The sequence below is a fragment of the Leucoraja erinacea genome, chromosome 4 (assembly GCF_028641065.1).
Source record: "Leucoraja erinacea ecotype New England chromosome 4, Leri_hhj_1, whole genome shotgun sequence".
NCBI classification, from domain to species: domain Eukaryota; kingdom Metazoa; phylum Chordata; class Chondrichthyes; order Rajiformes; family Rajidae; genus Leucoraja; species Leucoraja erinaceus.
In genome coordinates this window covers 87,653,646-87,670,731 of record NC_073380.1, presented here as the reverse complement: position 1 = coordinate 87,670,731, position 17,086 = coordinate 87,653,646, and the positions used below count along the sequence as shown (strand labels likewise).

Here is a 17,086-nt window from a genome sequence, read left to right as displayed (position 1 = left end):
AACATAGCTTTACTACATTGTGTATAAATCATGTTGAATGCCCATGGGTTGTGAAAGGTGATATATAAATGCAAGTTATTTGGCCACAACTCTATTCAAATGGAAGTCAATAACTGAACTCTTGTTCTCCACTGAATGTGCTCCCCTTCATTACTCTACTCCATTCTCCCATCCTTAACAATAACACTACCCATAGAACAGCCACGGCTACCAATCCTGGCTTGTTTATCATTCAGTTTGTGAACTTTCAGCTACATCCCGTGCTGGGTTAGATCAAGAATCATGGACACAAGGTCTTGCATGATTATCTACCAGGTTCTCAATGGGCAGTATTGACTTTTATTATTGAGAGGGAAGAGAAGAGGAACTGGCTGAGTTGGGGTTTGAAGATACGATTCTAGGAGAGGGGCTGTGCAGATGCAGATAAATATTAATTCCAACCCGAAATAAAGCAGAGACCAACAATATCCATAATATGGGCATGACCATTCAGAATGAACAGAACATAAACATGGATCTCAATCAAATGACAAGTTGGTTGCCTTTCTGATCTTTGTAACTTAAACTGTACAGAGAGCCCAATGCACATAAGTATTCTGAAGTATTCTTTTCCCTTTAAAGATGAATGTCAAAAATTAATCAGATAATCTCTATACGAGTGTCATTTAATGCATGACCCTCTGTAAATGTGATCAATCTTTATTTTGTATAGATGTTCAGTAGATAAGCTTGCCCTCATGATCTGATGAATTTCAGGAGATGAATAGTATTTAAAGATTTATATCCTCGCATAGAGAGATCAGACACATTCATTCATACAGTGTGACGGAGTACAGAGTCCAAACTGCTGTATATCCAAGCAAGAACTGCTCATAAAAAAAATTGGGAGGGAGAATGCTGATAGAATTAGTGACCTAACCATGATCTTCTTCTTATCGGGTCCACACACAGGATTAGAAATTGTTCAGGCTGAGCTGAATATACTTCTCGGCATCTGCATACGATGGTGTCTGTCTTGTGCATTGTGGTGGAAAGATTGGTGGGAACAGGGCCACGACTTGAATGCCCTTTCCTTGACTCCATCTAACCCTGGTGATTTGGGCATAAACCTGGATTGATTATTACACCACGTGCCATCCTTTAGGAGTATAAAATTGTTATTTTTCAATTCTCATTTTTTGGATTTCTTGTTATAACCACTGTGGCCATGAAAACAGATGACCAGACCTCTGTGTTATAAGCTTGTGTCTTGGTCTTCTGTAACTGGTTGCTGAAAGATAGCCAGCAGCCAGATCTCAGGTCAGTTGAGCATTTCCCTCAGGCTTTGGAAGGGGAGGTGAGGTGAGGTGGGAAGAGTGGACATTGTTCAATCTTGCTGATGAAAAATTCAGTAAGAAATTCTCACATCAAATTATCTGAATCTATGGAATGTTGTGTACATTGATCATATGTTTGGCATTTGCTTGTGTGCAGTCAATAAAATAAAATGAATGGTAATTTCTGAAATATTTTCAATATGTATTGTTTCAAAGATATCTTTTTTACATCATTTTCTTCCTCAGCTGAAAATTAACAGCACACTCCAGAACTATAACTATATAACTGTACCCTGCTGGTTATCAATGTGATGAAAATGGATCTGTCACATTGTCAATGTGGCTTCAGTCCCTTTTCTAAAAAATAAAATATAAACTGCGGTTAAATGGGTACATTAAACTCTAACTTAGACTTAACCACTACTAAGTGTGTGCGTGCGTGTACGTGCTTAAGTGTGACCACATGTGTGTGCATGTTTGACGTATATATTCCACGACTATACGTGTCATATCTGATTTTTGATGTCAGATTGTCCACTATAAAGAACACATTCACACTTCTGCAACAAGGTAGACTAGATTTATTTTTACCGTTTTACCATGGCACTTTTCCCTAGGCCCATTTGGAACTTCAGAGTCTCAGGACTTATAAGTCATCAATAATTTTGTTTATAACCATATAACATACACATTCAAGGCCCTTCTTCTGAAGAAGGGTCCCGGTTTGAATTAGATTATCTCTTCTTATTATTATTATTATTATTTATTATTATTATTATTATTATTATTATTATATTATTATTATTCTTTGTGGGGGAAAAAAGATTTATGCCCTCATTTGTGGGCAAATCCCAGGAAAAAAGATGCCTGATATTGTTCCTGAAGAACTGCCCACCATGGTGAACATCTACACTGCTGCACTGCACTGCAAATCCCCAGGACTGTTAAATTTGGCTCAACATTATCTTGTCCCTTTATTCAATGCACTCTGATATTTGTTCCTGAATACATTTCCAAAATATGTGGGTTCAAGAACCCTACTCCGGATTTTTTGCTCAGGGTGAAGTATCATCTGGGTGCTGAGACGTTGCATGTGCTGTATTTGGACAATAGTCCCTCAGGTGAGTAATCGCACTGTTTGAAGATTTATGCTCATCAACTATCGCTGAGCCAGAGACACAAAGTACTCAAAACAAAGTTATTGGCCCTTTTCTGAAGAAGGGGAATTCACCCTCTTTGTGCAGAATTTTAGGACCCTTCTGCTATGATTTTGGGAGGAGAGAGAAGAAAGAAAGAAAGAACAGCTAGATGACCTATGGGCCACTTTAGTGAATCCTACTATTTGCCAATTCAGTTCATCAAATGCTGCTCATAGATAGTGCCTGTAACCCAGTAATCCCTCATTGGCATGGTAATGTAGAAATTGAAGCAGATAATCCAGAGGTATGCAATGTAGCAGACAAATTTAAATTCAAGCCATTAAATAAATCTACAATTCAAGAAAATATGAAGTATTCGTGAGAATGAGTGAAACTACTCACTTGTTTTAGAAACGGACGGTTGACGAATGGTCTTTAATAATGTCTGAAGAAGGGTCTCAACTAGAAACTTCGCCTATTCATTCTCCGCAGAGTTGCTGCCTGTCCCGCTGAGTTACTCCAGCATTTTGTGTCTACCTTCAGTGTAAACCAGCATCTGCAGTTCTCTTACATACTTACAATGGACCCATAAACCAATCTGTATAATTGCAGTTAAAGCCAGGCCATAGATATCCATCTTGCAGGTTCTATCCACCATCATGTGAAGGAGTATGAAACAGCCATGTCTAGATAGTTTAGACTAAGATTGCACTGAAGCTGGGTGATCCTTAGCGTACTGGTCCCAGAGGTGGATCTGCTATCATACATTACAATCGCTCCACTTTTTTAAATATATATTTAAACAGTAGCATTTCTTACACTAACTGTGCTATTGAAGTTTGAAAACGCATACCTCCAGATTCAGGGACAGTTTCTTCCCATCTGTTATCAGGCAACTGAACCATCCTCCCACCAGCAGGAGAGCAGTCCCGACTATCTAATTTGAGACCTTTGGACAATCTTTAATCGGACTTCATTTTCCACTAAACCTTATACCCATTATCCTGTATTTGTATAACTTGAATGGCTTGCTTGTAAACATGAGAAGTCTTTTCGCTGACTGGATAGCGTGCAACTAAAAGCTTTTCACTGTACCTCGGTACACGTGGCAATAACAAACTAGTTAGTAGAAGACCATCTTGGCGAATTGTCCATTTATTTGTCACTGAGAATCTTTCAATTAGGATGTATTCTTTGAAATGAATAAAATGATTTGTGCTGAGATCTCTTGCTGTCTACTTAATGTTGTAAAAGATGATTTACAGGCAACTGCTCAAAGAGTTAAGAGAAAGTACAAAAACGCTGTAGCCATCATCACTGGACCTGTGAGTTAAGCCCCTGTCTTCTGCAATATGCATCTTCTGATGTTGATGAGTTGTGGTCTCACACACAGCAAGACACAAGGAAGCTCTGTAACTTAAACAAAGCATTAAAGTGGTCCATTGTCAGAGTGAAGCCACATGCAAACTGGAGGAACAGCACCCCATGTTCTGCTTGAGTAGATTACAACCTAATGATCAAAGTGGAAGATCCATTGATTTTATTTTGACATAATTGCATTAGTAGGGCGGGGTGGGGAAGGATAACAGATTGAATGGATGCGAATTAGCTACGTTTAACCTCCCCCGAAGCATCCTGAAGGCTCTTGGATCAAGCACGTGTATCTTGCTGTGTGTAAGTTTGAAAGGAATGATGTCGTGCATTTTGAGTGAGATTAGTCAATGCGCATTGGAGTTTGGAAGAACTGAGATTTCCCAGTGAGACAAACAAGATTCTGGACAAAGGTTTGATGCTGAGATGCTGGATGATCCAAAACTGGGGACAGAGCATCAAGATAAGAGGTAAGTCTCTTAAGGATAAGGGGGAAATCCTTTAAAACCGAGATGAGAAGAACTTTTTTCACACAGAGTGGTGAATCTCTGGAACTCTCTGCTGCAGTGGGTAGTCGAGGCCAGTTCATTGGCTATATTTAAGAGGGAGTTAGATGTGGCCCTTGTGGCTAAGGGGATCGGGGTATGGAGAGAAGGCAGGTACGGGATACTGAGTTGGATGATCAGCCATGATCATATTGAATGGTGGTGCAGGCTCGGGGCCGAATGGCCTACTCCTGCACCTAATGTTTCTATGTTTCTAAGTCATTTCTACCTGAGATGAGGGGAAAAAAATATTTCCCCAGCTGGTTGTAAATCTTTGGAACTTTTAACCAAAATTCTCTCCCAAGGGCTGAACGAGTTGGGTTTTGAGTGTCTTGGAGACTGAGATAAGTGGACTATGAGCACTCAGAGAATCGGGATAGAAAGTAGAGAATAGAAATAGGATCCTCTGTGCTTTTAGTTCTAGTGCTACAGCATGGAGACAGGCTCTTCGGCCCACCAGCTCCGGACCGACCAGTGATCCCCGCACATTACCACAATCCTACGCACGCTAGGTATAATTTACAAGCCAACTAACCTCTTTGGAGTGTGGGAGGAAACCGGGGAAAACCCATATGGTGACGAGGAGAAGGTACAAACTCGGTACAGGCAGGCAGCACCTTTGCCAGGCCCGAACCTGGGTCCTTGGCGCTGTAAGGCAGCAACTCTACCACCGTATTCTTACTGAATGAGACAGAATTCCATTCTAACCTTTATGTTCGTTTAACTATTGACGTATGTCGTTTGTAAGATATTGAAAACTGGTAGAAATTGAGAGCGTGTGGGGCGGTAGGAGGCTGTGTGACTAAATACCCCAGGAATATTACCATTGTGATAACCCTGTATTAACAGTACTCTCACCTTGGAGACCTGACTTCTGCTGGCTATTTAGTTTTAGATTTGCTTAAATAAATGTGTAATGGGTGGGTGTGAGGGAGCCCAGAAACAGGTTCTAGGCATTTTAACAAGGAACTGGCATTTGTATTACATAAGTTATTGAATGCTGGTATAGGGATTCAAATTTCAGGAGGATTATTGGTACAGGTATTGATAATCCACCTCTCCCATTCTTTTTGGTATTAATCCTCCATCTCGCACTTTTTTCAAACCGTACGATGGGATCATTGCATGTTCACCCCCAACAAAAGACACAGTCTTAGTGTAGTTACTCATCTGGAAGGCACTGAGCTAAATGTCACAGATTTGCTTTTGAGCTCAATTAGATTGTAAAATGGGCTAAGTATTTAGTGTAATGAAAACCACAGTAAAAGATTATCCATAACATCAGTGGTGAGCAGCCATGAAAGCATGGCTAGTATTCCAAATTGAAGGATTGTGACCTTAGGTTCAAATTTTTCACACGGCCTCAGTTCTCCAGGGAATTGGTCCGATGGTTAAGAGGATTATTTGCTTCCCCTTCAATAATAGTTTCAGGGAGAGTTTAAGAGTGTTCATTTGTCATATGCACCGGGTCCCAAACAATAGAATTCTTACTCGCTGCAGTTGTACAAGCACATTAAATGCAAATAGACAATAAATTAATATACAATAAATGATCACTTATTCTATGTAAACCAGAATCGGAAGCCAAAGTATATAGTGCAACCTCATTGCAAAGTCTATCATAGTTTGGTACTAAGGTAGGGTTGTGGTTAGGTTGTTAGTTTATAAACAGGGAGACACAAGCAACTGCAGAGGCTGGAATCTTGAGCAAAACACAAAATGTTGGAAGAACTCAGTGAGTCAGGCAGCATCTGTGGAGTGAATGGATAGATGATGTTTTGAGTTTCTCCAGCTTTTTTGTGGACACTTCTGTTTATTAACATGTTTGTTTATCAAAGCTTGGTAGAGGTTGGAATTCAGTCTTATATCAGAAGATTTAACTCCTCAATTATAATGCACCAAATGCCATTAGCATTTGCCTCGCACAGTACATTGCCTCGCAGTGCCAGTATCCCAGGTTCAATTCTGACCTCCAGTGCTGTCTGTGTGGGTTTTGGAGTTTGTGATCATGTGGCTTCTCTTCTCCTCCCACAATTTATGTTTAGTGCTTTGTATAAAGGCTTTAGATTTATTCTGCCAGTGTTTTAGCGTAAATAGTTAGGGAGTGCCTGGTGTAGATCAAAACAGGGATTGTTCTCATTCTTCTGACGAGCAGTGGCAATCAGCAGTCAGATACAACTGTGCTTCAAGCAAGTCTTGGACATGTTGGCACAAGGCTTGTTAAAACAGACAGCTATTCACTTTATACAGATCCCTGCAGAACTAAACCGGCCTCTTCTTGTCGTCTCTTAAAACTTTCGCTTTATTTCCTTCAACCTTACAATAGAAACCGAATTAAGACAAGCTTAGCTACTTTGACATTGTTATTACATTTAATTTGAGCAAATAATGGATTAATGCCAATAACTATCAGAAATGTTGTATCCTCCTTAAAAAAGAGGCTTCACTTTTAATGGACCCATACAGTGATAGTTAAGAAATATTAAAAGCAGTAATAGTCACATGAGAAGAACAGTTTTAAACTTATTGCATTTCTATAGTGACTCTCTTGTACTCAGGTTTTTCCTCGGTAATTTGTAGATAATGAAGGCCTTCCTCTGGCTTCACAACTCAAACCACTTCTCTCCTCATCTCACCTATCCATGTTCTCCTGAGATGCTGTCTGGCCCACTGAGTTACTCCAGCACTGTGTCTTTTTTTTTGTTGTAAACCAGTATCTGCAGTTCCTTGTGACTTCAAAGTACTTTACAAGTGTAGCTTCACAATGTTGGAAGAGTGGCAGCCATTTTGTGCACAACGGGCCCTCACAACAGTGGTGTAAAAGAGGCCAGACTGTCAGCTTTTTTTTTCTAGTTGAGCGAGGGATTATTGATGACCCAAATCTCAAGGAAAACATTCCACGTTCTTCAAAATAATGGTTTTGTGATGACCGTCCTGAGAGGGAGGAAAGACTGGATAAGATGGGTTTGTTTTCCTTGCAGTAACTCAAGCTAAGGAGGGACTTAATAGAGGTGAACATAGTGAGGTGTATGGATGGGGCAGAGAGTCAGAAACTTCTCCCCACAACTGAGATGTCCAAAGCTAGAGGACATTAGGATTACAGAGATAAAAGAGATCTGAGAATGAATCTTTTAATGTTCAGCAGGGGATGCACTGGTGGAGGCAAAACTGGTGGTTTTCACAATGCTGAAGAAGAATTGAGACTTGGAGGACTACAAATCTAAATACTGGTACAGGAAATGAATGTAGATTCAAGTGTGTTTAATTGTCATATGTACCGACAACGGAACAATGAAATTCTTATTTCCAGAAGCTTAATAGGCTATAAAAATGTCAATAGAATAGATAATAAATAAAAATATCAATTTAATAGCCACAATACAAGTGCAAAAAAACCCCAATAATCTTCAACCAACAACAATCCATAATTCTGAGTTGCAGTTAGTGTTGCGTAGTGTTTAGGAGCCTGATAGTTGTTGGGAAGAAGCTGTTCTTGACCATGGTGGTTGCCATTTTCTGACTTACACCTTCTTCCTGATGGTAGTAGTGAAATGAGAGAGTGGCCAGGGAGGTGCTGCTGCAAGTAAGAATTTAATTGACAGTTCAAATGACAATTAAACACTCTTGACTATACTCAAGGTACTTGATGGTCGGCATGGGTATGGTGGGCCAAATAATCTGTTTCAGTGATATCTGATTTTGACAAGCCCTCAGTTTAGCATCTCTTCAGGAAGACAAGTAAATGACTGCTGCATTTGAGAGATGCCAGGCTCATATGCTGAGTGAAGCCCTTTCTCAGAAAAAGCAGAATCAATCAGAGAGGCTCTTTCCGCAGAGGTTCACAGTTCTCGGAAATAGATTATCCCTAATTTCCTTCTCCTTTCAAAAACATGTTCTTCTTTTGAAATTTATAGCAGCAACCCATATGGAAAAGACACGGATTGGAACATGTGTTGTAGAAGAACATTAAATCAATCAATCAATCAACCTTTATTGTCATCTTGCAAAGTAACAATTGTACAGTGCAAAATGACAAGACGTTTCCCAGGGAATTAAGATGACATCGACCACACTAGGTTTTAATCTCTGAGTTTCAAAGATTAAGGGGCTATTAACTGCAATGTTTAATTGAGCATCCAATAGAATGGATAAGGATAAACAGTTTCTCCTCCAGTGTGGTGTTCAGAATGAGGAAGCATACCCTTAAAATTATAACTGAAATGTCCAGTAGTGTTATGGAAGTAAACCAGCTGCATTTGCTTTGAATGCTGCATTGAATGCGAGAGGCTAAATTGCCTTTTCATGTTCCTCTGTACCTGTCAGAACACTCTACTTCCAGGAGGGGGGGGGGGGGTGACTTTTACTGCCCTTTTTTTTGGGGGGGGGGGGGGGGGGGGGAGTGTGGTGAGACATCTTCTTAAACCACTGTAGTCCGACAGAGAGGTGGTCATGATGCAACTATCAAATCGAGGAGTTTATTATCATATGCACAAGTATGGTGAAGTTCAGATACAATGAGAATCTTTCTTGCAGAGGCATCGCCGAAACACAGACTCAGACACAGAACTATAATATTACATAAATTACATGTAGATTCTACAAAAAAGACTGCGCATATGAAACATAACATGAATGCTAAAATACTCAAAAAACAAGACCCGCTTAGTTACTACAACCATTTCTATTCTGAGATCATCCCACAAATGCTTGGTAACATTTAAAGCTTGTTAACGTTTAAGAGAAGAACACAAAGAAAATCCACAAAAGGTTTATCAATTTACACCATTCATCTTTTATGATATTTAGTGGCCGGGAGTTGAATTGGAATATCCTCCAGTCAAGAGCTGATGCCCTTTTTACACTCTGCTACATTACCAAGCCTTGTCTTTGTCTTTGATTTATGAAGAGCAGCTCCATTCTCTGTAGTAACGCTGTGAGTCTCTTTCTTTGATCGATAGATGTGTTAAACTTTCAGCACACCGTTTTTTGTCTGATACCAATTGTAAGAAAAGAGATTAGATGATGCAAGTCAAGTTATTTTTGTTTCTGTGGGGACAGAACCTTGCCTACATTTAATTCTGTACAAGTGCCACATGCATTGTTGGTTTTGATAACTAGCCAGAATATCAGGAAGCAGTGGACAATGTGGGGAAGAGTTCTGTAGTGTTGTTGCCTTATTGTTATGCCATGCTGTTGCATTTGTCTCTGGTTCTGAACATGTCCAGGATTTCAGGTGCAGGAGTAAAAAGAACAGCAATTATTTTACCCTGTGTTCACCTTTATAGTTTGTCACAAGGATTCTCAGACAGCACCTCAGAGTTGCCGGTGAGCTGTTTTTACACCTATTCTCTGGGTTGCAAGCTGGTTGGAGACCAGTGTGAGTCCCGCTCACTGTCGCAAGTGGAGTAGGTGGGATGGAGACTAAGGGGGTGGGAGTGGGCAGTGAGGGAGAGGTGCTGTGGAGCTTCTGCTGACAATTTTGCAGAATATCTGTCGGCTCCCAATGAAATGGCTCAAGGCTCTCAGGGAACCTTCTCCAGGGAAGGTGGAGAAGATTGAAACCTTCACCCCTATCAATCAACATGGGCCAAAGGTTGCCATAGGTCGCAAAGGCTTGCTTCACCTTACTGTGGAGGACTTGAGAGTTTCCTTCAATCATTTCCTCTATCGACCTGCTCCTGACAAGGCCTCGTGCAGAGTCTCATGGTGCTGGACTCTTGTGTGGGGGCTAAGGTCCTGTCCATTAGAGGTGACTAAATGTGGTCACATTGAGTGTACCTCTGAAGTGTTTTGAGGATGTTGTGTTTTGTTGTTACGTAGTCCATATCTCAGGGATCACTGCTGCCTGACCATGAACTTGGCTCTATGTTTGAGGTAAGAGCTCTCTGCCTTGGAGACCAAAAGGATGTGTTGGTTCGCTGGAGTCAGCGGTGAATGCAGCATCAATGTATCCCTTCGATGAGAGGTAGCTGTCAAGATATGGAATAGCTGGGAAATGCAAGGAAATGTATTCCATGGCATGTCTGCCACCGTGTGGCAGTTGCATGTATCTGCAGTTTATTTCAGTAATTTTGCTGAAACCGCAAGAGACTACAGACGCTGAAATCGTGACCAAAGTTGCCTTTGATTTCTGACGGGTGTGAAAGCAACTCAAATGTCTTACTAGCACTGTCTAGCACCACAAACGTTGTCAATTTAACCTGTTTGTCCCAATTATGTTGGCCTCTTTCTTACTGAAACGTTTAGTTTAGCCAGAAATTGAGATGCAGCACGGAAACCGACCCTTTAGCCCATCGAGTCCATGCCAACCGGCGATCCCCATTCACCAGCACAACCCTACACACCAGGGACAATTTTTTTTACCAAAGCCAATTAACCTGCAAACCTATATGGCTTTGGAATGTGGAAGGAAACCGGAGCTCCTGGTGAAAACCCATGTGCTTATGAAAGAATCTTGGGGTGCGCAATAAATGCTGGCATTCTCAATGTAACATTGCTGGCTTTCCCATATCTCAAGGCTCACTGTCAAGATTGGGTTCAGTGAAATGTACTTTGAGTCTGGGATACCTGATTCAGTTTGCATTTCTTGAGTACCTGGTCTTTAAAGCAGCAAGTTGCTCCCAAGCACCAGAAGGCAAACAAAATGTGTCATTGAGCCAGACTAGGAGCTTCAATGCAGAGGAACCAATTGGTGGTCACAAGGTACATCTTAAGAGTTGTCTTAAAACAGAAATGGGTGGGGGTGGGGGTGGGGGTGGGGGAAAGGATTTAGGGAGGAGAGTGCATAGTTCAAAGCTCAGGCTGCTGCGGGCACATCTGATGAAGGTCAAGCAGTCTTCTAACCAAACTGGACTGCCTAGATACAAGAAGGTTGGTTGTTCCTGATGACCAGAGGGTCCAGCACCAGGGGATGGAGCCAAACAATCAGGGATATGCCATGTAGGACTGAGATGGCAAATCCCATTCCCCAAAGAGTGGTGAACCTATGGAAATCTCTCCCACACTAAACAGGTGAGGCCAAATCATTACATATCTTCAAGAAGGAGCTAGGTATATTTAAATGTGAACACACAGAACTGCAAATGTTTGTTTACAAATAACGTTACTAAAATGCTGGAGTAGCACAGCGGATCAGGCAGTATCTCTGGAGAATATGAATAGGCAATGTTTTGGGTTGGCACCCTTCTTCAGACTGATTGTAGTACGAGAGGGGAAAGCTGGAAGAGAGGTTGGGGGGAGGGCAGATTAATATATATAGATGTAGGAAAACGTGCTGAACTATTGAAGATGTTCTGTTGTGCTGCTGCAAGTAAGAGTTTCATTGTTTTATCTGGGACATTAACAATATAATACTCTTGACTCTTGAAAGAAGGAGTAGTACTTCTGAAAGTAATGGTTGGCATAAATACTTCCATTTGGCTACCTACAGGAAAAGAGTATATATATATATATATATATAACAAATTACCTACAGTTCTGATGTCATAATATCTACAGTGTAACCTGACCCGAGTGTCATTCCTCCTCAGAACATCCTCCTCCTGAACGTGTAATTATGTGAATTATGCCCTTCCGAATATGTTGCATTGAATTTCTGTAGGAATATCTCATCGATAATAAAAAGAGAGACTGCCAGAAATGCTCAGGTGTGGAACGACTGTGGAGGGAGGTAGGGAATTAATGTTTTGGTTTAGCATGAGAAATGGAAGTTAGATATGCTGAGTGTTTTGAGCAAGTGCCTGAGAAAATGATGACTTGGCACATCGTGCATAAAGATGTCATGGTGTTACCTACACTGCATGCACGGTCTCGACATGAAACATTGTTAATCCCTTTGCCTGCACAGATGCCTGTTAAGTTTCTCAATAATCTGTTCTTTGCTCCCTAGACTGCTACTGGTCTTTAACACAATAACTCTGGCTAATGCCAGAGTAAGTTGTGACTTACTTATTTTTTGTTTGTAGCCTTTTGAACACTCGTGATTTGAGTATTAAATTTCAGGCCAGAGTGTGAAACTGGCAGGACAGCCTTGTCTTTCAATTTATTGGCAGGATGTAGACATCACTGGAAACGATAGAATGCATGATCTATCCCTCATTGTCCCTGGACTAAAGTAGTGTCTTTGTGATGTAATTTCTTTCTGCTGACTGGTTGGCATGCATGAAACAATATTCACTGTACCTCGGTACATGTGACAATAAATGAAACAAAACTAAACTAAACTGAAGATGCAGTTAAAATTCAATCATATCGGTAGATCAGGGGTCCAGTGCAGGTAAAGATAACGGATTTACATAGTATTGGGCCAGGTGGGTTTTTACAACATTCTGCAGTAATGTTACTGACACAAGCGTTTGCTTAAAAGACAATCCAGATTAATTTAATTATGTGAATGTAAATTCACCAGCTGCCACTCAGGGATTTGAACTCTCATCTCTCGATCAATGGTCCAAATCCTTGACCATTGTCTTGTAACTGAACCATTACACAACCATCCATCTATCATATACCTACCACCTCCCACTGCACTGTTCATTTTTTCAGAATGACTGCTAGTAAAATATTTCAATTCTTTATCCGTTCTAACATTTAGTAAATTTCCAATTAATCTCCTCCTTTCCCGCTCAAACCATCAGTCTAACATTTCCTAGTGCCAGCAACCTCTGGGTTGAGTCCAGATATCCCACATTTACTTTGATATCCCTATATAGAACCATGGAGTTAAAAACAAACCTCTCAAAATAGAGATTTATTTTAGTATCAAAAGCCTAGCAACAGAGAATATTGTCATGACAACATTTTTAGATAATTTGAGCTAAGCTCACAGAGAGCTTTACCTTGTCTGGTCCTTTGCAGCTGTTGTGTTAACATTCACAAAGGATGTATTTTATGTCTGTAATATCCAGCCTTGAGAGGCAGAGAATATATGTTAATCTGATGTGTGTTTCCATGCCATTACTTTTACTGTATACTTACCTCAACCCAGAACAATAGTGTTATTTCATAACAGCATTATGCATTTAAAATATCCCTGCCTTTGTTCAAGAAACTCACCTCAGTGATTTCACCTGATAAGGTTAGAAGCAGCCAACATCGGTTTGCTTTTACGTCCACCATCCATTTGGTCTTCGGTTTATCTTCTGTCTTCGCTTAACTACACTGGCACATCTAGTATTTGTATGGCATTGTATTGGTGAAAGCCCACATCATCGTGGTAATTTTGGAACAATGTAGGAAGTCATTCAGCCAATGCCAACTGAAAAAGAGCTAACAACAACAGAGGCAAACACCATACAGGATTTGCCCCAAGTTTTCAACCAGGTAAGTCTTCAGTCTCCACCTCCCAGTCAGGCTGTGGGCTTCAGACCACCACTGCGTTTGGGTAAAAATATCTTCCAAACTCACCTTTAATGTGTCTGTGAATAAAACTTTGATCTGTGTTGCTCCCTGTTGCTGTTGCACACTCTAGTGAGGTTGTTAAGTCCTTCCCATTTATCTGTCCAGCCTTATCATAAATGTCATGCATTTTGCTAAATCTCTTCTAATTCTCTTAAGGCTCTTGCAGGTGAATAGGCCATAGCAGGGAAGGTGGGTAAAAACATACTCATCCATCCACGGAGTAGGAAAAGCCTAGGAAGTAAATGCAGGGAGAGTGTTTCAGGGAGGTGATAGCAGGAGTGCAGGCATCGCCAACCTATGGCAGTCCAGTTTAAAATGAGGGATGTGTTTGGGACAGGAATTGTCTACTAGATTGCTAATGAAGTTGCTCATGTGCATACAGCGTAGGTCAAAGCACTGGTATCATATGCTGCTGTATAGTCTCAGCATTGTGATATTCATAAACAAGATTTATTGGTGAGAGAGTTACATAGAAACATAGAAAATAGGTGCAGGAGGAGTCCATTCGACCCTTCGAGCCTGCACCACCATTCATTGTGATCATGGCTGATCGTCCCCTATCAATAACCCGTGCCTGCCTTCTCCCCATATCCCTTGACTCCACTAGCCCCTAGAGCTCTATCTAACTCTCTTAAATCCATCCAGTGATTTGGCCTCTACTGCCCTTGTGGCAGGGAATTCCATAAATTCACAACTCTCTGGGTGAAAAAGTTTTGATCTCACCTCAGTCTTAAATGACCTCCCCTTTATTCTAAGTCTGTGGCCCCTGGTTCTGGACTCCCAGTTGTATAATTTTCACCACAAGAAGGCAAATGTTATGATGGTCTGTTTTGCAAGATGGCTTAGGTACAAGAGAAGAGGTGTCTAGATGTAGTTATAGGGCTTTGGTGAGACCATGTCTAGAATGAGGAAGGATACAAGGTGATAGGGGAAAGTTAATGCAAAGAAAGAAAGTTTAAAGAAGATTTATGAGGCAAGTTTATTACACATACATGTGACTGCAGCATACTTTGGGGGAAGTGGTGGAAGCAAACATGATAGACTAGTTTGAGAGACATTTACCTGGAAACAGATGCATGGACAGGCAGGGAATGAGAGATATGCCGATGTGGAGTTTAAATTGGCACCATGGTCAGCATAGATTTTGTGGGTCGAAGGGGCTGTTCCCGTGGTCTAAGTTGTACAACTGTAAAAAAAGAAAGAGTGTGCAACAAATATTCACTATATTGATTCTTGAGATGCAAGATCTATCCTGCCAAAATCGGTGGCCGATTGGGAAAGGGGGAGATGCAGCGAGACCTGGGTGTCATGGTACACCAGTCATTGAAGGTAGGCATGCAGGTGCAGCAGGCAGTAAAGAAAGCGAATGGCATGTTGGCTTTCATAGCAAGAGGATTTGAGTATAGGAGCAGGGAGGTTCTACTGCAGTTGTATAGGGTCTTGGTGAGACCACACCTGGAGTATTGTGTGCAGTTTTGGTCTCCAAATCTGAGGAAGGACATTATTGCCATAGAGGGAGTGCAGAGAAGGTTCACCAGACTGATTCCTGGGATGTCAGGACTGTCTTATGAAGAAAGACTGGATAGACTTGGTTTATACTCTCTAGAGTTTAGGAGACTGAGAGGGGATCTTATAGAAACTTACAAAATTCTTAAGGGGTTGGACAGGCTAGATGCAGGAAGATTGTTTCCGATGTTGGGGAAGTCCAGGACAAGGGGTCACAGCTTAAGGATAAGGGGGAAATCCTTTAAAACCGAGATGAGGAGAACTTTTTTCACACAGAGAGTGGTGAATCTCTGGAACTCTCTGCCACAGAGGGTAGTTGAGGCCAGTTCATTGGCTATATTTAAGAGGGAGTTAGATGTGGCCCTTGTGGCCAAGGGGATCAGAGGGTATGGAGAAAAGGCAGGTACGGGATACTGAGTTGGATGATCAGCCATGATCATATTAAATGGCGGTGCAGGCTCGAAGGTCCGAATGGCCTACTCCTGCACCTAATTTCTATGTTTCTATGTTTCTAAAAGAAGTGGAGCAAATCGTGTCTCTGCTTTCCAGCTTTTAGAAGAATGAGCGATGCTTTTATTGAGATATCCAAAGTTCCTGCAGGTTGTGACAAGGTCCAGGTGGAGTTGGTGATTCCCGTAGCTGGGGTGTTCAGGACCAGAGGCCACAGTCTCAAAATAGAGGATCAACTAATTAGATCTCAGATGAAAAATCATTTATTAAATTGAAAAGAAAATGAGAGGTCATCCATTCAGGATAAAAAAATTAGATGAAATGTACTCACCCAGAGGGCGGTGAATCTTTGGTATTCTCTGCACAAAAGTTCTGTGTGTGCTCAATCACTGAAAATGTTCACCACAGATCTTCAAGTAGTTTGCGATACAATCATGAATATTGGGGTAAGTGCATGAAAACTGGGTGGAACAGGCATAGACCTACTCTTGTTCAACAATGTCCATGGGTGTTTTGGGTGTTTAAAGGAAGGGATGAGAAAAAGGGCTAGGACAGCAGGGAGCCACACTGAATGGACTTAGTATGAGACAATTCTGCTTTTGCAAGATGGTGTTCACCTGAACTGAATTGCGAATAGCTGGAGAGCTTCTGTGATCATCAAAGTTTGTGTACTGTTATTGCAGTATGTTGTGTTAAATATAAGTTTGCAAGGGTGCTGTGTGAAAGGAAGGGCATTAATTGCCATCTTCTTGAGTTCCAGATCTCAGCCTCGTGCTCAGGTGAGCGCTGAGTAGAAACTCGCAATTTCCCTGTAAAACCCATAAATGAACAACTTTAAGGATAGTTAATATCAACGGGATCTCCTCAACTATGGAAGGCATCACATTAGTTTTGGTGGCATTTGGAATGTTATAGGATCCCATTTGGTTCACTGATGTATTTCACAGAAGGAAAGTGCCATCCACATCTCATCTAGATATGACTCTAGATACACTCAAGGAGATGACTTTTAATTTCTTTCAGAGGTATTTAAGATAATAAGACCACATCAGTCTGAAGAAGGGTCTCGACCCAAAATGTCACCCATTCCTTCTCAGATGCTGCCTGGCCCGCTGAGTTACTTCAGCTTTTTGTGCCTCTCTTTGGTTTGAACCAGCATCTAAATAAGACCACACCCCTTGAATTAACACATTAAGCCATAATTGTATTTATTTACTTGAGGGGAACCTCAAGTAACATTACTCAATCTGTAAAGTTAAGTTGCTGATTGCATCTGCTGAACTGCTATTATGATAGTCTGAAGAAGGGTCTTGACCTGAAACATTACCTATTCCTTCGCTCCATAGATGCTGCCTGACCC

At 41.2% G+C, this 17,086-nt stretch overlaps 1 protein-coding gene across 3 annotated transcripts in view; it reads left to right on the top strand.

Annotated features, from left to right (window-relative positions):
• Positions 1-17,086, top strand: part of mbpa (myelin basic protein a) — a 156,306-nt gene that overhangs the window by 128,111 nt on the left and 11,109 nt on the right. The gene's annotated exons all lie outside the window — the stretch shown is intronic.